This window comes from Diceros bicornis, chromosome 4, assembly GCF_020826845.1.
Source record: "Diceros bicornis minor isolate mBicDic1 chromosome 4, mDicBic1.mat.cur, whole genome shotgun sequence".
NCBI lineage: Eukaryota > Metazoa > Chordata > Mammalia > Perissodactyla > Rhinocerotidae > Diceros > Diceros bicornis.
This window is the reverse complement of record NC_080743.1, coordinates 65,430,229-65,448,142: the sequence shown is the minus strand read 5'-3', so window position 1 is coordinate 65,448,142 and position 17,914 is coordinate 65,430,229. Positions and strand designations below refer to the sequence as shown.

Genomic DNA, 17,914 nt, shown 5'->3' with positions numbered 1-17,914 from the left:
ACTGCAAACCTGAAAATGTTACTAAACTCTTTGTGCCTCAGTGTCTCCATCCCCAGCAAACTGAGGGTAAAATACCCCCTTCTACTTTTCCTGGATTGTGGTCAGAATGAAGTTTATTTGGACAAAGGGAATAGAAGATAAAGTCTGGAGAGTGTTCAGTATTTTAGAGGGAAGACAGTGATCATTCATCCCTTTGGTGACCATGGCCCTGTAGGACTTACTATATTTCTGCAGCTCCTTGGCCAGAGAGTAGGTCGTAGCTTGGGATACAAGGAATTTCTCCATGAGGTCTTGGAAGTCCTGCTCGCTTTTTGCCAGCTGGGAATGCAATTCTTGGTTGATTTCATGGACCGTCATTTCTGCCCTCGGATCAGACACAGAGCTAAGACATACTGCCATGGTGACGTGTGGCAGAAGAGGTAGAGCCAGGGACTGCTAGAGAAATCCAAACACATAAGGTTAAAAACAAGTGAAATCAAACAAAAACCAATACAAAAAAACAAGTGACATCAAACAGGTTTCATCAGGCCTGATCCAGGAATTCCTACCCTACCGTTGGGAACAACTTGATCGACGCCCCACAACACTTGAGAGTCCGTAACTGTCCAAACAAGGGTCAAGATGCCAGAGCTCAGAGCCACAGGCACTGCCTGTAGCTCAGACTCAGACAGGAGTGATGGAGAGAGCACCCAGCGCGCCAGTTAACGGTCTGGAGTTGCCATAGCAGAATTGGAAGGTGTGGGGTGTCATGGAATCCTAGGAGCCCCTGCCTTCCAGTTGCCTAGGCCACGCTGACAAACAAGGCTGCCTGGTCTCTTCTGAAGGTCACCACCGATGGGGACCACCCCTCAGCAGCCACTCTCAATAGCTGTCTACCCTTGTGCTGATCTACCAAAAATATCTAAGCACAATTCTCCCTGTTCCATCTTGTGTGCATCTAAAAACATCAAGACAGAACAGTTTCCTGACAAATTTTATTTTCTTAAGCACTGGCATGAAGTCACCCCATGTTCTCTTTAAATTAAAAGAGATCTTAAGGCTTTTCCACACGTGAAAGATGTCAAACTTTTAGATTCTCATGATGTTCTTCTCTGGGTCTTCTCCAGTGTTTTCTACATCCATTAAAAAGGACAAAAACCAGAGTACGATACTAAGTGAAGGAAGAGTTAATTTAAAAATTATTTTCTGTCCTGACTCTCTCAGCAGGCTACTTGCTGCATCCCTGTCTTATGTCGACTTCTTACCCCTCACTGGGGCACCATGTTGGCTTATCATTAAACTGAAGTCTGAGTGACAACCTTACCTCCTAAAATCCTTCTCTATGAGTGGGTTGCTTTTTTGTTGTTTTTTTAATGTCAGTAAACACCCTCTCTCATACTTCTCGTTCATGGATATCATTCTTGTCCCACAAGAGCTCTTTCCAAGCTATGAAAATGATTACAATAGTTTATGTGTGTATCCTGAATACGTGTAGTGGCCATTTCTTTTGGGAAGACTTGTAAACCTGATGCTATTATTTATGTCTTCATTCATTTCACTCACATGTTGAACAGAACAGGGATCAAGAGCAGTTTCTATGGAACATTGCTTGACACATCTCTTTGAATTGTCATCATGCTATTGAGCTGTGGTTGTAGTCCTCTAACAGGACATGGAAGTTCAAGGTCACGGGTCAGGGATGGTTGATGATTCACAGTGTACGTGTGCAGTGGGGTTCAGTGACAGAGAAGCTGGGATTGAGGAGAGAGGGACAGGCAGGGAAGGGAAAGTGATGCCCTGAAGGTCCTCCTCACTTTCTGGTCATCTGTTGCCACCTGCGTCTTGTGAGCCGGAGACTTGGGAGACCCCCTCTGGCACTGGTCTCTTCAGTTTAGCTGCTGGACTTGCCTGAACTGAGGGTGAGAGGGGTGTGACCACGTACCACTGAGCATTTATGTCCAGGTCAAGGACAGAGGACTGCATCGACCGCTTTTGAAGCCCATCTTCTCCCCACCCCACGCCATCCTCCAACAACACTGTGTAACGATATTGGTGTGTGAGATCCATCCAAAGCTTTCAAGAAATCTATTTTTTGGTGTCTGTTGGGCCTGACATGCTTTTCTTTATGTCTCAAATGCCTGCGATCTACTGGGCCGTACTGTCCTGAACTTGTACGGACTTGCTAACTCTCTGTTTTTTCCTTAGCTGGGTAGAATGTTTATAAGATTTTCTTACTTAAACCCCACTGTTGAAGTTTGAATGAGTAATAATAGGATTTATTTTGTAAGGTGAGAACCTTGGAGAAGACTGGTCGCATCAATGAGCAAAAAAAGGAAATTTAACTTCCATTCAAAGCAAGCTAGAATTTGAAAGTAGGGCTCTAACTGTTTTCAAGGTGAACTGTCAGGTGCCTCAGTCATATGCCCCCAAGGGCTTGTGTCTCTGCTGTAAAATGAGTGAAGTCAAAATGGGGTCAGATGAGCCAGGTCCCCTTCCATTCTACAGTCCTCCAACAGTTTCTCCTCTGCTTTAGAGACTGGATTGAAAATATCCTTGTTGTTCGGCTCTGTCCTACTTTTGTGTTTTGGGTAAAAGTTATACAGCTCAATGTTTCCTACCCCCAAGTTGATCATTATAAGAATCGCTTGGATCCAAAGCAATACTTGAGACAAAAGAACAAAGCGGGAGGTATCATACTCCCTGATTTCAAAATACACTACAAAGCTATAATAATCAAAACATCCTGATACTGGCAGAGAAACAGACACACAGATCAATGGAAGAGAACTGAGAGCCCAGAAATACACGCTCACATCTAGGGACAGCTAATTTCTGACAAAGGATCCAAGGACTTACAACAGAGAAAAGAAAGTCTCTTCAATAAATGGTATTGAGAAAACTGGATTGCCACACGCAAAAGAATGAAAGTAGACCGTTACCTTCCATCACACAGAAAAATTAACTCAAAATGCGTTAAAGACTTGAAAGGAAGACCTGAAGCCATAGAAAACATAGGGAGTATGCTCTTTGACCTTGGTTTTAGCAGTATCTTTTTGAATATCATGTCTCCTCAGGCAAGGGAAGCAGAAGAAAAAAGTAAACAAATGGGACTACATCAAACAAGAATGCTTACCTTATGGTTGGGAACAACTTGATTTACACCCCACAACACTTGAGAGTCCGTAACTGTCCAAACAAGGGTCAAGATGCCAGAGCTCAGAGCCACAGGCACTGCCTGTAGCTCAGACTCAGACAGGAGTGATGGAGAGAGCACCCAGTGTGCCAGTTAACGGTCTGGAGTTGCCATAACAGAATTGGAAGGTGCGGGGTGTCATGGAATCCTAGGAACCCCTGCCTTCCAGTTGCCTAGGCCACGCTGACAAACAAGGCTGCCCGGTCTCTTCTGAAGGTCACCGCTGATGGGGACCACCCCTCAGCAGCCACTCTCAATAGCTGTCTACGCTTGTGCTGATCTACCCACCTGTGTCTTTCCAAAAAATATCTAAGCATAACTCTCCCAGTTCAATCTTGTGTGCATCTAAAAACATGAAGACAAAATAGTTTCCCAACAAATAAAATGTGTTGGGAAGTTAAGCACGGAAAGGGAAACCATCCACAAGACGAAAAGACAGTTACCAATTGGGAGAAGATATTTGCAAATCATATATCCGATAAGGGGTTAAAATCCAAAATATATAAAGAATTCATACAACTCCACAACAAAACAAACAAATGGAAACAACCGGATTAAAAAATGGGCAAGGATCTGAATAGACAGTTTTTCAAAGAAGATGTTCACATGGCCAAAATGGCACATGAAAAGATGTTCAACATCACTAATTATTAGGGAAATGCAAATCAAAACCGTAATGAGATATCACCTCATGCGTCTTCAAATGCCTATCACTAAAAAGCCAAGAAATACGTGTTGGAGAGGTTGTAAAGAAAAGTGAACCCTCATATATTGCTGGTGGGAATGTAATTGCTGCAGCCACCATAGAAAACAGCATGGAGATTCCTCAAAAAAATTAAAAATAGAACTACCCTATAATCCAGCTATTCTATTTCTGTGTATTTATCCAAAGAACACAAAATCACTAATTCCAAAAGATTTATGCACCCCTATGTTCATGGAAGCATTATTCACAATAGCCAAGACTTGGAAACAACCTAAGTGACCATTAATGGATGAATGGATAAAGAAGATGTGAGATATATATATGTACACACATATATATACACACACACACACACACACACACACACCATGGTGTACTACTCAGCCATCAAAAAAGATGAAATCTTGCCATTTGCAACAACATGGATGGAACTTGAGATTTATTATGCTAAGTGAAATAAGTCAGATGGAGAAAGTCAAATGCCATATGATTTCACTCATATGTGGAAGATAATAAAAACAACAAACCGACACAGACCCAGAGAACAAATTGGTGTTTCCCAGAGGGGTATGGGGGAAGGGAGAGGGCAAAGGCGTAAAGGGGCGCATGTGTTCGGTGACAGATGACAACTAGACTTTTGGTGGTGAACACGATGTAGTCTATACAGAAGTCGAAACATAATGATGTACACCTAAAACTTACATAATGTTATAAACCAATATTACCTCAATAAATATTAACTTACAAAAAATGAAAACAGAAAATAAACGGCAAGCAGAAATGGAACACCAGTTATGAGAAATATGAGAGGAACAGGGAAATGGTCTGCTAAGGCATACCCTTGCAGCATCTAAATTTCTACCATTAAGAATTCATCCCACTGGGCTGGCCCTGTGGCCTAGTGGTTAAGTTCAGCATTCTCCACTTCGGCAGCCTCGGTTCTGTTCCTGGGTGCAGACCTGCACCACTTGGCAGCGGCCATGCTGTGGTGGCGACCCAGATACAAAACAGAGGAAGATTGGCACGGATGTTAGCTCAGGGTGAATCTGCCTCAAGCAAAAAAAAAAAAACAAATTAGGAAAAAAAAGAGGAAAATTGGCAGTAGATGTTAGCTCAGGGCAAATCCTCCTCCCAAAAAAAAAAAAAAAAAAAAAGGAATTCATCCCATTGGATCAAAACAGCCCATAAGTATGTCTTTTTAAAATGTAAAAACTGCCTGGAACATTAACTCTATCAGCATCATAGGCTCACAACAAGGGGCAATAATATCTCTGAAAAACCAAGGAGAATGGATTTGACTGAAGACTTATAACAACACTACAAAATAGAATGTTCATGGTTCTGCTCCCACCAATTTCTTAAGAAATTGTTCAAATTCAAATTGAATTTGTTCAATTTGTTCAATTAGTTCAAATTCCTTTGAAATAGCTGTGGGAATTCCCAAAGGGGGGTTGCATCTGCATTCCAGGAACTCCTCCTCCTGGTCACCAAGGTGCACCTACCACTTTGGTCAATCTGCTAGCTGCAGACAACCAAAGGGGCAACTATGCCATGAAGTCACCAAGGACTCTGTGACGAAGACGTCTGCCATCTCAAGTGCCAGCTCTGTTGTCAGTGCCTTCAACGCTGTGGCTGCTGATGCCTGATGTGGAAGGAATTCATGTCGTTCCTAGAAAAAGCCAACTTTCCTCTCAGCTAAAACTCTAGCCAACCAATGCTTCTTATGTTTTGAGCCTTTTATATCAACATTTTACAGTTTTGCTCACTATTTTATTAGAACTCCTGTGTCTCAGAGTTCTGGATTGAAACATTTGACTTTCATAGATCACTCCATGGTCAAATGTACAAAACTCTTCAACAAACCTGCAAGTAATTCTATTGGGTTTGGAGAATTAAACCTATTTAAATTCTTAAAAAAAAAAATCACCTGGGAGAGTTAGTACAAATACAAGGTCAGAGTCTTCATTTGTGGTGATTCTGATTCAGTGGGCTGAGCGGGGGGCTGGAATCTATGTGTTAAAGTTACTCAGATGTGCAGTCAGATTGAGGACCTACTGATATCATCAACATTCCTCACAGTGTGGGGAACGATTATTTCATATATGTTATTACTTCTAATCGTCACTATCGACTTGTGAGGAAAGCATTCCCTTTCCCTGGTTTGCTGATGAAGAAACCAAGGCACAGACAGGGTTTGTAACTGGCCCCAGGTCCCCTTGTTGTAAGCGCTGGAGCCAGCTGTCAGGTAGAGTCCCCTCCACCCCAAAGCCCCCTCCCACATTTTCCAATTCACTCTGCGTCAGGTCTTTCCAAGTAGGTGCTTCCTGCCTATACCTCATTTCTACCAAAAACTTCCCAAAGTTAACATATATTTTGGTGTGTATCAGTACTTTATTCTTTCTATCCTTGAACAAGATTTCATTTTATGACTAGACTACATTTTGTGCATTTATCAGTTGATGGACATTTGGGTAGTTTCTACTTTTACTGCTATGAATATTCACATACAAGTTTGTTAGTGACCATGTGTCTTCAATTCTCTTGAGATATACCTAGGAGTGGAATTGCTATATCTACGTCAACACTATATGTAACTTGGAGGAACTGACCTACAGTTTGCCAAAGCATTTGCTCCTTTTTACATTCCCACTAGCAATGCATGAGGATTCCAATTTCTCCACATCCTCCTCCACACTTGTTATCGCCCATCTTTTTATTACAGCCATACTAGTGGGTGTGAAGTGGCATCTCATTGTGGGTTTGATTTCTATTTTCTTAATGACTAATCATGTTAATAAATCTTTTCATGTGCTTATTGGACATTTGTATGTCTTCTATGGAGAAATGTCCATACAAATCCTTTTTCCATTGATTAACTGGATTATTTGTCTTTTTATGGTTGAGTTGTAAGAGTTATTTCTATTTTCTGGATACTAGATATGTCAGATATCTGTGTTGCAACTGTTTTCTTTGATTCTCAGGGTTGTCTTTTCATTTTTTGTGTTAGCATCCTTTGAAGCACAGAAGATTTGGATGAGGTCCAATTTATCTATTTATTCATCGGTTGTTTTTGCTTTACCTGTCATATCTAAGAAATCAGTATGTAATCAAAGATTACAAAGATTTACACCTATGTCTTCTTCACCACATTGCTTTGAACAAGAACTTTTCTCGGTTAGGGTACAGGCATATTTTTGAATTTTGATTCCTGTAAATTGATAGAGATGTCTCCTGACTGATACTCACAGGTCTGCCACCCACTTCATTGGAGCATCCACGTGCTGTTAGAGAGATCTGGGAAATGGTATGTATGACTATCCCGGCTTTGACTCAGGTGAGAGTCCTGGTCAGCTGGTTCAGCTTCTCCTTGACCTCTCCTGGTGTCAAAAATTGTTCAATATCTTTGGAGTTGAACAACTGATTGAGTGTCTTCCTGAGGAACACCTGGGAGTCCGGGTTGTTCTAAAGCTAGTGGACTTCCTCATTTCATTCCAGACAGGGAAGACTGCGGGGGCTGGGTCTGGTCAAGATTTCCATCTCTGGTCTTACATGGAAACTAGCCCTGCCTCAGGGTTTGGGGATGGCTGTTCAAGAGGCTCTTGTTCCTCTCTCATTCCTTTTACTATATACACGACTTCTTTCTAGAAGCAGTGGGAAAATATTTATTTTAGAATATCTTATCTGTTCTCTGCCAATTTTTTTATGTCTCCAAATTTAAAGTGGGTAAAGGAGGACTCCAAGTGAAATATTTTCTTAGTGTCCATTATTGTTCAAGTGATTATATTTAACCCTAAGAACTATATTATTAGTCAGGTTTTATCCTTTTCTTTATGAGAAAAAAAGCTCAGAAAGATGAAAACATACTCCAAGGCCACAATCTAGTGAGCAGAGGAGTGGGCATTAGAAACAAGTTCCGTTTGGCCTTCCAATTTTCATCCATGGTGAGTGCCTTGGTGTTACGTCTAAGACTTCCCTGCCTTTGCCTTGTTTGTGAGAATATTTCCATTTTACTTTCAAAAGCTTTATAATTTTAACTTTCACGTTTCCAATTAACTCAATGTGTGGTGGAAGGTGGTTGTGAATATTAATTTAGTTCTAAATAAATAGTCATTCATTCTCACATCTTTTAGCAAAAAAGTCTTTCATTACCCCCACTGAAGTGTATTGGTGACTTTATTTTAAAAAGCCAAATAATTGCATAACTGTGGGGGTCAATTTCTTACTCTCTACTCTTTCACATGACATATTTGTGCTGTGTCTACTTCCACCAATACTATAGTGTCTTAATTACCGTAGCTTTCCAGTGAGTTTTGAAATCCAGTAGAGTGTGTTCTCCAACTTCATTCTTCTTCAAGGTCGTCTTGGCTATTCCAGGTACTTTGATTTCCATAAACATTTGAGAATTAGCTTGCAAATTTCCCCCCAAAATGCCTGATACAACGTTAATCAGAACAATGTTGATTTGTCATTCTAACAACATTGAATCTTCTAATCTATGAATTTGATATATATTTTTCTATTTATGTAGTCGTCTTTAATTTCTCTCAGTGATAGTTTTGAGGAGTCTTCATTATATGTGTTCTTAAGCATTTAATGATTGTGAATGTTAATCTCTATTGTGTTTTATTGGATTTCATTTTCTAAACACTCAGTCTAGGATGGAGAAATGCAATAAATTATTATATGAATGCCATTGAGGTATAATTTTGGCACAACAGACTGCGCCACTTTAAAGTATACAATTAAATGCACTTTGACAGATGTAGACACTAATGAAATACTGCTACAGTCAAGACACAGGGCATTTCCATGATCTCACAGCATTCTTTGGGCTCTTTGCAGTCCATCACTCCCTCAACCCTCAGCCCCAGGCAACCACTGTCATTACAAATGTGTTTGCATCTTTAACAACTTTGTATGCATGGAACTATACACGTGTTCTTTCGTGTCTGCATTCCTTCATGGAGCATAATGATTTTTAAATCCACCCGTTTGTATAGTGATGAATGGAAACTAGACTTTCGGTGGTGAACATGATGTGGTGTATACAGAAGTTGAATTCTAATGATGTATACCTGAAATCTATATAATGCTACAAACCAATGTTACCTCAACAAAAAAAAGAAAAATAAGAAATAATAAGAAAAAGACTTATTAAACTTGCCTCTTGATTTCTCCAGCTGGCCGGGACACAGTCAGTAGCGACTGATATCAGCAGTTTCCTCTGGAGACCTTGGCAGTGTTGAGGGCTTGCAGCCAGCATGGAGCCCAGGTGTTGGCTGTACTCTGAGAGGCTGCAGTCTGGCTGAGGTTCGGGGTCATGGACCCAGACAGGTCATCCAGCTGTTGGGAAAAGCAGAAGGGGGTCCAGGACAACCACTGAGGTCATCCCTGGCCAGCACTGGCCAGTTCCTCCAATGAACCCACCACAACTACACTTCTCATAACTTCCTGGTTACTAGACTGAGAGCCCTCTGAAAGTTGGGATAATATTTTATTCATCTCTGTTTTCATGATCCTAGCAGCCAGTCAAGCACTTGAGGAGGCTCTCAGCGACATTTGTTCAACCGATTGAATAAAAGTGGCTGCAAAGCTCCAGTCATCTCAACTACATTCCTGTCCCAAATGTCCTGTCAGGGATGCTCTGCTTTCTCCCAGGATGTAGCAAATCCCCTTCCTTAGACTGGGGTCTGCCCTCCCCTCCCCATGTCCTAGGACACTCACCTGTGGTCAGCTCTGATGAGGAAGGGATGGTCCTCAGGGATTCCTCACAATGGTTCACCCTGTCATTAGGAAGAGATGTCCTCGGCCTACTCTCTCATCATCTGGGCTGCCACAACTCCTCGGTTTAGGAAACCTATCACATTTTGTTGAAACTATCTCTTCATATTCTTCCTCTCACTGCTTTGATTTCCTTAGGGAAATGTTATTGAAATGCAAACTCCAAGTTCTTGACATAGCATAAGGAAAATTAGGCATTGAACACATATTTAAGACATATTGTGTCTAAAGCCTTTCTCAACCATAAATGCAGAAGAATATTACTATCACTGCTTCAGATGCAAGGGTCCCCTTACCCTGGCCCCTCCTGACTTGAGGGCACAACTGTTTAAGGTAAGAATGGACCTCTCCAACCCTTCTCCAAATACCATCTATCCCTCTAAGCCCACGCTTGAAGGGCATCCACGGTAACAGCAGCTCTGAGGTTGAGGCTAGGGGGTCTGGGGAAGAGCCTCTGGGGTCCCATCCTCCTCTTTGAATTGGTGTTTCCCAGCAGTAGAAACCAACCCTGATCCATCCTTGGATCTCCTTGGCAGGAGCACAGGTTCTCTGTGGAGTAAGTTACTCTCCCAGTCCTCACCACTCAGCTCAGGCTGCTCCTTGAGGAGTGGATGATGCTGTACTCATTCCTCAGTTTCCCTTGATTTCCTGAACTCAACTTGTCCTTATTCTCACCTCCTTTGGCATCCACCTGCTCCACCAGTACCTTCACCTTCTTTGGGTTATTATCATACTCCCAACCTGCTGATTTTCTTTCTTCCATCTGCTCCCTCATTTCTGTGTTTTCAGGGTGTGGGCTCAGCTCAGGCTCCTACAGGAGACACACAGAGAAGAGACTAAGGCCCGGTCTCACTTGCAGTTCCCAGGGCACGTTTAGCACGCATCTCAGTCCCACATGCACTCAGAGAAAAGTGAGCAGGAAGGGACTTTGGAGAATTTGAACAACAATGTTATCTTACTGATGGGGAAACTGAGGCCCAGAGAGACTAGGAGATTTTCCCACGCTCTCTCACCACTTGATGGCAGCAGAGCCCCCACTCAAGCCTTGGCCACAATCTTCCCTGTCCAAAGTACTTACCACTCCCTCCAGGAACCCACATCTGAATTTCAGGGGACAATGGATCAAACATCAGGATTTCCACTGTTCCAACTCAAATATCTCAAGGATCTTTCTGGGGACAAATCTTTTACCACAGTTCTGTAGTCCTATTATTTATACTCAGTCAGTTTTCAAACCTGGCTGACACAATGGGACCAAGGAACACACAAGTAGTCAATAAAATTTATCATAGCCATAATTAAAATATATTTATGTGATTATCTGTAAAATGTCTGGCTCTTGTGCCAGAAGCTCATCTTCCTGAGAACGGGCACTCCGTCTGCCCATTCACCCCGTGTCCCCAGTGCCTCCACAAGACACTGCCAGATAAAAGAGTCAGTAAATACTTGTCAAGTACATAAATAACAGTTAGCAAGAATAGCTAACTTGTACTGATGTCTTCCACTCCCAATCACATTTCTAATCAAATCCTATCCTAGGTTTATGCTGGATAAAAGCACAGACTTAGGAAAAGCAGTCAAAGATTCAAATACCAACTCCACCATGGACCAAGTATGCTTTAGTGGATGATTTCATTACCTGCTTTGAGCATGTTTATCTCATGCAAAAGAGAGAAGAATGTCAAACGTAAAACAGAGAAGCAGCCTTGACCACTAGAGCGTTGGATGACTAAATGCGATAACAGGCAGTAGATAGGGCTCCAATCCCTGGGCACCAGCTGCAGAGCTAAAGAACACCTACTTCAGAGTCAACGTGGTGCTTGTCAAAATCCTCTGCACAGCAAGAATGGTGAGCTCACCTTCAGGTGACTGTTTCCAAGCCTTTGTAATGTGAAGGGCACTATGAACGGCATTTTGGGCACTGGAGGAATGTCTCTTTCATGCTACCAACCAAACCTCTAAGAGAAGAAAGAGGGTACAATACTTAGCTCCACGTAACATTATCTGCAAATCCATCGACTGTCTCTGTTTCCTATGGCAGATTATTTTTAGCTCCTTGTTCTCCTGAGCTCACCAGACAAGGTTTTATAACAAGTGCCAGTTACCAGCACAGGTGAACCAATTCAAGGAGAGCCAACGAAACAGCCACTATAGCAAGTTCCCCAAACAAAGTCTTTTGAATGCAATCTCTCCACTTATTTGGGCTAGAAATAAAGAAAAGATCTATTTTTTCAAGGCCTATTCTAATGAAAATTTAAAAGTCTCTGTGTTCCAAAAGTCTCTGCTCAAGCCCAATCATGGAAACCTCACTTCTCAGGGTGAGTGGGTTCCCAGTTCACCGCAGCCTGGGCTCTGTCAAGGGCAGTCAGGTAAACTCAACCTCAAACCTCTTCTGTGAACCAGCCCCTCACCCTCAACATCCAGAACAGTGTGTGAACCCAACAGGCAGGAGCATCCAACAAGCACGAGTGATGTGTTTGCACTGCTCTGGGCCCAGATCATCTGAGAGAACAGAGCATTCATAAAATAGAAGAGAACAGAGAAAAATCCTATTGATTTCAGCTTTTCCAGGATGTCAGTTAAGTTAGGCCAATGAATGTAAACTCATTGAGTAAATCTCTCCATAAAGGGTTAATTGTTGGCAAAAATAAATGGTAGGTACAGATGCTATCCAGTGTTGGCAAGAGGGTAGAGAAAAGAATATTCTCATAAATCATTGAGAATATGAATTGGTAAAACTTCTTTGCAAGGCAATAGGGCAGGATTTACCAAAAATTAGATATATGCAAATATATTTCTAAACCGAGCAATTCTCTTTCCAAGGATAGACACTAGAGACATGCTTACACAAGCTATGATGGAGATATACAGATATAGATGTAGATATACAAATGTCCACTGCAGCATTGTGTCTAACAATAAAGACTGGAACCAATTTCACGTCTGTCAGTTGGAGAACCTTTATTTAGAATGGTCCATCCACACCCTGAAAGGGTCTGCAGTTGTTTCAAAGAACAAGGCAGATAACAAAAATGCTGATGGTGATGGATGGTAGGAGCTAATATGCACCGAGCACTCACTATGTGCCAGGCACTGGGCTCAATGATTTACCAGCACATCTCATGTAAACCTAGGTCAAACCATGTAGGAAGAACTCCTATTTGACCCATTTAAAGTGAGAAACTGAGCCACAGAAAATTGAAGAAACTTAGTCAAAGTAACACTGTCACCCAGTCAGGTTTGCCCCTACAGCTTGTGAGACTAGAGTGCTCTCTTTTCTTGTCCTCTATTTTAGGGATTTCCAGTGAGACAGAAAAATACCAGCCTCTGATGCCCTGCACTGATCTGACACTCACAGCCTGACCATTTTATTTTGTTTTCCTGTTGGAAATCATCTCAGATACAGAACATCAGCCTCAGACACGATTACCCTGAAACCTTGACAAAATTGGACAAAACAAGGCTAGCTCGTAATTTCATCCAGGCACAGACAAAAACAAGGTCACTGTGCAACCTATGAAATCCCAAACACCCTCCTGTATTCATAAGGAAATGACTGTTACTTCTTCACTCCAATCATAGAATTGTCCACGCTGACTACAGTATTCAATATCGAACAAACCCTGCTTCCTCCCATCCTCCCCCAAATCACGCAACCAAAGCCCCAATCCTACAATAGGTTCTTTCTAACACCCTCTTACTCAGACCACGGGATGTGTTCTTTCTGGCTCCAAGGAATAAAAAACCCAACTTGTTTAACAAGAGGTGTGTTCCTGATGATTTGGCTTAAGGGAATCGACACCAGGTTTCCAGGGATGAGCAGCTGTAAAAACCCAGCCTCGGGAAGAAAGGCTGTACACACTGTCTGTAAGAAACGTAGGCTCTGGAACTCCAAAACTTGTTTTAACCCTTAAAAATTCTACCAAACCCCTTTAGTAACTAACATGAACCTTCCGAGTTCAGGCAGGATTTTTCCACGTCTGATTTAAAGTAGAGAGATTGAAGATAAGGGTAAGAGAGAAGCTAGTTAAGAGAGAATGTGCAGCCCAAACATAGCTTCAAAGAACCTGGAATCAGTCAACTCCGGTATCTGTAGCTGAGCTTGAACCACCAACCCTTCAGTGAACAGATGAATGAGCTCACCTATTACTCAAGGAAAGGCAGGCACCGGGCCTCTATGCCGGGTCTTTCTAGCCCCACGCTGCTGCAGCCGGGGCTCCTCTGCCTTGTGGAACACCACCAGCTCCAGAGAAAGAGCCCAAGAGTCCTGTGGCGATATCTACACCTACCGTAATGTGACATAAGAACTGGAATCTCCTGTTGGCGATAAAGGTACAGGACTCTCATGTGACCATACTCAAAAGGAAATGATTTCACTCACATGTGGAAGATAAACAAACTAACAAACACATAGACACAGGGAACAGATTGTTAGTTACTAGAGGGGAAGGGGGTGGGGGGAGGGCAAAAAGGGGTAAAGGGCCACAGGTGTATGGTGACGGCAACTAGACTTTTGGTGGTGAACGCGATGTAGTCTACGCAGAAGTCAAAATATAATGATGTACACCTGAAACTTACACAATGTTATAAACTGACGTTACTTCAATAAAAATAGTCAATTTAATAAATAAAATGCTACATTTCCCTAAGAGATTAGTCACAATATAGATGTCATTATCCCCCCCAACTTAAACACATGGTGCTTTGGAATGCTTCTCTCTGGATCTCGTTGCAAAGACTGTTACCTGGCTTTTGTGTCCATGGACCTTGGCCAAAGGCATGGAGGACTTGGCAGGCTCTGTGGGGTCTCCTCCTACAACGGCGCATGGCCCTTCCCTCCCTTCCTATTCTCACTAAACTGTGGGATACTGCTTCCAACTCCTTCTCCCTGGTGAGTGGGGGATTGTTATAACAGCTCTCTCTCTTTTTTTTTTTTTCGGTGAGGAAGATTGGCCCTGAGCTAAAATCCCTTGCCCATCTTCCTCTTTTTGCTGAGGAAGATTAGCCCTGAGCTAACATCTGTGCCCATCTTCCTCATTTTGTATATGGGACGCCGCCACAGCATGGCTTGACAAGCCGTGCGCATACGTCCAAGCCGGGGATCCGAACACGAGAACCTGGGCCCCAAGGCAGAGCTCACGAACTTCACCACTACGCCACTGGACGGGCCCCATTACAGCTCTTTTTTCCCAAAAAATCCTGTTTTCATATCTGGCCTTGGCAGACACGCCTTTGGGTTTATCTTTCTTCTCCCTTTCTTCCCTTCAAGATTTTGCTCTGATTTCTAGAATACGTCCTTAGCATGATCCTGCAAATCTTTTTTCTTGTTGTCCTTATTCCTACTATGATGCTTTTCATTTTCAAGAGCTCTTTTTCTAAACCTGTCTCTGGATGAAGCAGCATCCACAGGGACGAGGCCTAGGAGTCGACAGTCAGCCTAAACCTGGCGGGTGAGGACATCACTTCCCGGCTTGTCTGCTGACCCGCCATTGGCAGGGGCGATGGATTGGGAGGCGAGATGCGGCAGGGGGCGGGGCGTGGGGCGGAAGGCAGGCAAGAGCCAATGATGCCGGGTAGGGGGCGTGTCTTCTGTAGATGAGGCAGTTCCGCGGTCCGCCGTTTAGGCGCACGTTACTCACGCTCTAGATGGCTTCCTGACCCGGGGGGACGGAGTCCGGGACTGTTGCTGAATCTGCAACAACTTCTGTGTGTTGGAGCTCCGGGGCTGGTGTGGGGGAGGTGCTTGAGACCGTGAATGCACACGGTAAGGAATACAAGGGTCCGGCAGGGCGGCAGGAAGCAGTTTTCCAAGTGTGATACCCGAGATGTCCTCAGCATGGGCGTGCTTCCTCAGGGTGCGGTGGTCCGGCTGTACCTGGTATTTTCTTATCTCTGCCGTTTTCCTAACTCTGCCGAATTGCCTGTATGATGTGTGGTAGTGAGTTATGGTGTGTGGGTTTTATTCTATTTGGGATTTAGTGAGAGCTCTTTTAATCCCGAGCTTCTAGTTCTCCTTGCTATTAGCGTTTTTGGTTCTTCCCGTCTTGCCTTCCTTCCTTCCAAACTGACCACTCTCGCTCTTCCGCTGACTCGGCGCTGCGGGCAGTGGGGCTCTCTCCTGCGTATTTCATAGAGGCGGCCACAGACCCTGGAGCAGACACACCCTTGGCAGGTCTAGTGTCTTTACTGTTGCTGCTTTGTTGCTGTTGCTGCCAGCTATTGTTTTTTCTTTTGTTGTTGCTCTGTGAGTGTGTGTGCGTGTGTGTATTCCCACGTGTTTAGTTGGGGGGTGAGCTTTTGGGGACACGTAACAAAGTGGATGCTGGGAACCTCAAGTGATCTTCTGTAGGTTCTGCCTCTTCTCTGGCTGTATGTTCTCTCCCAGGTTGTTGACTTCAGTTGGAGGCCATGGTCCCCTCACCTCTGCGTGGGGCATTTCCTGTCTAAGGGCTCTGAGATATTTGGAATGCTCTGGCCACGCTATCCTTGAGGAGCTATGCCCCATGGGCCCACATAATACCGGGGGTAACTGGGAAGTCCTCTTCTCTGCCATAGTTATCACACACACTTTCCTCGTGGGTCATATGGATGTAATAGTACCCCACACCTCATAGTGCTGTGCAGAGTAAGATAACCCCATTACTCACCTAGCACAGTTTGTGCTTCCTGGTATGATGTGCATTGACAGAAAGATATTTGTTTCTTTCATTGTGTAACACAATATGCAGAAGGCTGCCTAAAACATAAATGTACAGCTTAATGAATGGCTATAAATGAACATAACCAGCACCTAGATCAATACCTAGAACATGTGAGGCTTCCAGAAGCTTCCCACATGCCCCTTCCTCATCACCTCTCCCTCCCTGCCCTTGGCAGTAACCACAGTCTTATTTTCATGATGCTTCATTCCTTGTTTACATATTTTATAATTTTGTTTATTAGGCCCAATTCACAGGTCTGGATTTTAACCTGTAATCGTATAGTATGTATTCTCTTATGCCTGGCTTTTTTCCCTAAAAATTATGGATTTAATAGTCATCAGTGATTCCTCCATTGTGGTTGCTAATGAAATAGACCACAATTTAGTTATCCATTCTATTGATGATGGACATTTTGGTTGTTTCCAGGTTGTGGATCTTTCACACAATGAGGCTATGGTCCTTCTGGTGCAGTGTCCTGGGCACAGTGGATTACACAACAAAGAGTGGAATTCTGGGGTCCTGTGTTATGCCTATCCAAGCCTTTCTGAGGTAAAAAAAAAAAAAAATCTATAAAGCAATGCATGCAGATTATCTGAGTCATATGAACAGAATAAAACAAAACTGAATGAATGTGATATACTGGATATATAGATATAAGCCTACATGTTAAAGTACTAATCAGTGTGTTTTCTGTGTCCATCCTCCCTGCTCCGTTCAGGTTTGACATCTTCACAAATCCAACTAGAATGACCTGGGACGGCTGGATTCCATTTAGCAGGGGGACCCCATGACTCTGTGAGGAGACCTGGCCTGCACTTCCTTCTCTCTTGGGAGATTTTTATGCTTCAGACTCTCCAGAACCCCAAGACAAGGGTTGGCAAATAAGGGCCTGCGGAGGTGGGGGTTGGGAGGGGACAGTCCTGCTCCAGGTGAAGGACTTGGGCCCAAGCTTGGGGAGACCCAGTGGAAAAGGAAAGAATCCCTAGAATCAGGGCATGAGAGGAGGAATGAGTGGCTATTCATGTGGGAAGAAGGGAGGCTGGAGGATGAGAGATGAGGGCGGGGTGTGTGTGTGCAGATTCTGGTAAGGGAGTGTCCCAGAGAGAGAGGGGCTGCCATTCTGGGGCCAGGGAATAGAATCTCCTTGGTATTCAGCTCTCCATCCTCCCCCTCCTTCTCCTCCTGCTCCTCCCCCTCCTCTGTCCCTCTCATTCCTCCCATATCCTGCCTCTCCAACCCGCTCCCCTTCCTCCTCCATCTCATGATGGCACACGGGCTGCCCTAGGGATCCACACAGTAGGCACAGGAAAATGTGTATTAATTTATTTTAAAATCAAAAGAAAAGTCATTTTCTTTTAGGTCAAAGAGAATGTTTTCACGTATAATAATAGTAATACATTTTCTTTATACCAACGCAGTGGTAGACTACACTTTTTAATATTTCATGGATGAGGGGGCCCATGAAGGCAAAAGTGCCTAGGGCCCACAAAAGTTGTAATATGAATTATGTACTTTAACTGTGTGTATTTGTAGTGAATTTTATCTGAAAGTAAC

The 17,914-nt window shown here is 43.3% G+C and overlaps 1 long non-coding RNA gene across 1 annotated transcript; it reads left to right on the top strand.

The window, feature by feature from the left end:
- Nucleotides 1-15,326: 15,326 nt before the first annotated feature.
- On the top strand, nucleotides 15,327-17,586 carry LOC131403525 (uncharacterized). Its single transcript, XR_009219396.1, has 3 exons — nucleotides 15,327-15,423; nucleotides 16,787-16,909; nucleotides 17,079-17,586. It is a non-coding gene; the product is annotated as an uncharacterized LOC131403525 (long non-coding RNA).
- The last annotated feature ends 328 nt before the right edge of the window (nucleotides 17,587-17,914 follow it).